The sequence below is a fragment of the Dipodomys ordii genome, unplaced genomic scaffold (genome assembly GCF_000151885.1).
Source record: "Dipodomys ordii isolate 6190 unplaced genomic scaffold, Dord_2.0 Scaffold34, whole genome shotgun sequence".
Taxonomy (NCBI): domain Eukaryota; kingdom Metazoa; phylum Chordata; class Mammalia; order Rodentia; family Heteromyidae; genus Dipodomys; species Dipodomys ordii.
The window spans coordinates 7,961,266-7,966,130 of NW_012267250.1; positions in this window are offsets into that span (position 1 = coordinate 7,961,266).

Sequence of the window (4,865 nt, forward strand, 5' to 3'; positions counted from 1 at the left end):
GGGATATACAAAGCAACAAAGAAGTAATCTTATAAATGCATTAGAAACACATGCATGAAAGAAAAAAACATTAAAATACATATCTAAGGGTTCATTTTCTTAACATCACATTATCTGACCTTTTCCGCTTGACTCATACATATACTAGATATTGCAAATAAGGAAAACCATGAGACCTGTGTTTCTTTGGGCCTGGCTTACTTCACTTAATATAATTTTGAAAAAAAAAGTTCTTGAATCTATCAGAAAAAAGTAAAATAATTGTTTATGGAACAAATGATGTCACACACTTAACAATGTCTCATTGTAACAAGCAAGACAGACACAGTCCCTCTAATAATAAAGTTTTTGGAATATAATATAGGTATACACACAAAACATGTATATCTTACTTTGCATGCACAACTGTACTTTATATAAGAGCAAGGAGAAAGTAAGGATGTCGACCATTACATGTTAAAACTGTCAGTGTTTTACTTTTTCTACTAATACTCTTAAAACCAACATCTGAATTTCATAGTTAATACCCTTAGTTTCTTTATTGAACTTTGAGAAAAACATAATGCTAATGTATTGACTTAGCTATGCACAAGATGTAAAACAATAGTAGAGTGCTCAAAAAGCAGGTTTCCAAAGCTGCTAGTGTTCCTGTAATGTCTTAGATAAACAATTACACCTCAGCTTCATCATCTGTATGATAGAGAAATCATAATCTATCTCTTGGGTTCTTAAAGAGGTTAAATGACATTTCTAGAACAAAAAAAGAGCTAAAAATATGAGTCTCACCATGAATATTCTCATTGTTATATTATTAAAAGTTTGGAAGATATGCATAATTTCTGTGCTTGGTTAGCAGGTTTACAGATGATACTTACTTTCTACTTCCTATAATGGGCTTACCAGACTTTTTAAAGAATCATAAAAGTTTCTAATTTTTCTAAATATGAATTGGCTAAGGTGGATAAAATAAGCTTTTTCCAGTATGCTTTTATGCTTACTTTATGATTCTTCAATTCAAAATACTTGCACACCCCTGGAGGAACAGACAATTCTGAGAAATCACTTTCTGCTAGATGCTGGGGCAGGGGCCAGAGTCTTCACAATGCCTGGAAGTCAGCAGAGGCTTCTGCTCTGTTGGCCTGGACACAATGACCTGTTGCTTCCTGCCAGTGCCCTTGGGAATGACCAGACCTCTCTGTGAAAAAGAAGACTCTTGCCTAAAAAGATAATTTTCCATAAAAAAACCTTTAAAATCTCTATGATTACCTATCCTCTATTCTTTCCTTTGCCAACCCTAATACTTGATGCCATCACAAAAAGGGGGCTATTATCTGAGTAGTTAATATTTGAGCTGCTAAAGAGTCAAGGAGGTCTAAAGAAGGAAAGGTATTGAGGTATACTTAAACACATCTCTCTTTTTAATGCTATAGTGTATAGGCAATCTACTTCTGTCTGACAATATCTCTCTGATTCACCTAACCATAAAATGCAGATACAATGTAGAACAATGACTAACTGAAATTTGAATTTTTATAAAAGGATGTCATGAGGTCAATGGAAGTGGTACTGGAGATGAACTTAAATCACATTCAAAATCAGTGGCAAGTGGAAGTGAAGCTGTGGTGCAAGTGGTAGAGTGACAGCCTTGAGAGGCAAAAGTACAAAGCCCTGAGTTCAAGCACCAGTACCAGCAGACAAGGACAGTAGCAAGTGAGGCTTTCAGAGCAGCAACCCAACATCAAAACTGGCCAGAGTCATGCCAGGCCAATTCAGAACAGAATGGATTCAATTTCAAGGACTTAGGAGTGAACGTTGGGAAAATCGATGAAACACTTAGATAATTTTTTTAAATGCTACCTTTTTTTATAAGGTGAAGCTTATCTTTTGTTGACTATTAAAAATTCTTTTTTCAGAAGAAATTGTTTAATGTTCTATGAGCTAGCAAGATTTTAAGCTTTATTGTTTCTAGGAATTAGCTCACTATTTCAATTCTATTCAGAATATAGAATATGGGGAGTATTTTAATAATATCATTACTGTTTATCATGGCCTATCAAACTCTACGGAGCTCTGCCCTGCTGTTATAACCAGGGAACCTGCTCGAGAACCTGTGCCAGCAATACCAACTGAATTAGTCACCAGTGTACTTCCTTGAAGAGAATTTCCCTAACTTATTATCTCCTACCACTCTTGGGCTGGGAAGGTGGCTCAGTGGCAGAGCGTTTGCCTTGCATGCATGAGGCCCTGGGTTCGATTTCTCAGCACCACATAAGCAAAAAGAAAAAAGCCTGAAGTGGCGCTGTGGCTCAAGTGGTAGAGTGCTAGCCTTCAACTGAAAGAGCTGAGGGACAGCGCCCAGGCCCCGAGGTCAGGCCCCACGACCAGACCCCCCAAAAAAAAATTTTTATTATCTCCTACCACTCTTTTTGTATTATTTTCTTCACAGGGCCTGTAACTATCTAATATTTCACATTATGAATGTGTCTTATAATTGCCACTCCTTCTTCAATAGAAATAAGACTCTTCATTCTTATTTACCATTATATTTCCAGGGCCAAAAAGTGATAGCTATCATGGTAACTACCCAATAAATATTTGTGGAATGAAATCCATGAGAGAATATTTACTTCTACTTTTCTTCAAGTTAAAGCTTGGTTTACTCATTATTATTATTATTTTTCCTATTTATGATGAAGTGCTGGATCCTATTATGAGATTCATTTACATTTTATTTTAAATTCATTTCTCAGAAACAAGTTTTCTTTATATAATGAGGATCTCTGATATACCAGAAGTTCCTTCCTTTTGTTTCACAGAGACAACAAACAGATTTCATGTTGATGAACCAACCCAGTTGACTGTACTGGCTGCTCAAGATATTCTTGCCATGTACCAGTTCAGCCAGGAAAATATTGGGATTTTTCCTTAGCAACATTTGCTTTGGAAGTGTATGTGGAAGTTAATAGTGCAGGTGTACAAGTAGAGTCTACTAGAATGATATTTTTTCTTGGGAAAACACATTTTATCTTTAACACCTTGACTTAATTGTAGATAGTCAAATACATTCCTGTTACTGATGTGATTCTTACAAACCTCAGCAGTTCTCTGATCTAATCCTGTTTTGTTTTGTTTTGTTTTAACTCCTTAGCTTTTGGAAGTTACATGACACTGCCAATTTAGATTTTGAGAGTCAACTGATATTCCAGAACCACATCTGTGCCATTCAGAAGAAAGCAATTGGTTTGCAGAACTTAGGTATCAGTTTGCATTTATTCATACAATTTTATGCGATATGTATGCATTTTATATTTTTCCTTCAATCTAGACTTTGAAATCTTCAAGAATATGCATTTCAGCAAAAATTACATTGTTTCACTCTTCCACTTTCATATAATCAGTGGTGTGTGGATACAGACTTCTGAAAAAATGGTAGCATATAACGAACACTTCAATTCGTGTTTTCTAGCTTATAAAGATTAGAGATAATTATTAGCTTTTATTTAATGTATCAAAATCCAGACCATTTGAAATTGTTTTACTCTAGAGGTGATAAATGGGAAGCAAAGTGAGTAAAAGAGGCTTAGACTCAATAATTGAGGTCCTGCTAGGGTAAGGGATGGAAAGATGAGGAGTTACCAGTGACATCATAAAGACACACATCCCTTCAAGGTAGGCATGGCATTTCTTTTTTCTTTTTTGGGGTCCAGTCTGGGGCCTGAACTCTGGGCCTGGGCACTATCCCTCAGCTCTTCAGCTCAAGGCTAGCGCTCTACCACTTGAGCCACAGTGCCACTTCCGGCTTTTTTCTTTTTGCTTATGTGGTGCTGGGAATCGAACCCAGGGCCTCAGGCATGCAAGGCAAGCGCGTTACCACTGAGCCATCTTCCCAGCCCCGGGCATGGCATTTCTGTCCTATCTGGTACCATCTTTCTCTCAGCAAAGTGGAACAGCTCAAAGTCTGCTCAAACAGATAGCAACTGAATGCCTCACCCAGTTGATTTAGTGCAGCTTCACATTTCCTTGGGTACCTGTAAGTTAGGATTTATGCAAATGTGTGGGCCCCACTAAGCAAACCCCTATGGCCTATGAATAAGAAAGGATATTTTCTCTCAAGCTTTCAAATGGAAATTTTACTTCTTCTCACATGGTTGCACTTAACTGCTCTTCTATTTTTACGTTTTGGTATGGTATGCTCTTTACACATGCTATCTGAGTATTGTCCTAGCAAACCTGTGCACATTTCCACTGGTAATCTCCTTATATAAATGCCTTTTGTCTACTTACAACAGGATAATCTGTATCTCCTTAAAATTTTCAGGGCATGGATATTATTTCAATTCCCTATTGGTTTAATGGCTTTAGAAAACAAATCATTTTATTTTTGAGGGTGAAGCTGTTCATCTCTGACCTGTATGGGTGTCAGCTGGGGAAAACAGTACTGGAGACCCACCTTCCAAAGCAACTTCTTCTCTCTCATACACAAAAGCTCAGTGTTTTTCAGTGGCCCTCTCCATGTGTCATTTCATTATTTAGGGCCTTTCTGTGCTGAACATGACAGAAAAGAATGGTTTTAGGGCAATCTATTTTATTATGTAACTGACTTCCAAAATAAGAAAGGTTTTCTGACCTGGCCAAGAACTGGTATACACAGTGTCATGTGTGCCATATTCTATTGACCAAAGCCTATACCAGTAATCCCAGAATCAAAGGCAGAAGGACTTTTCCTGTTGCTGGGAGAAGAGTAAAATGTCGATGACTGGGGCTGGGAAGGTGGCTCAGTGGTAGAGTGCTTGCCTTGCATGCATGAGGCCCTGGGTTCGATTCCTCAGCACCACATAAGTAAAAAGAAAAAAGCCGGAAGTGGT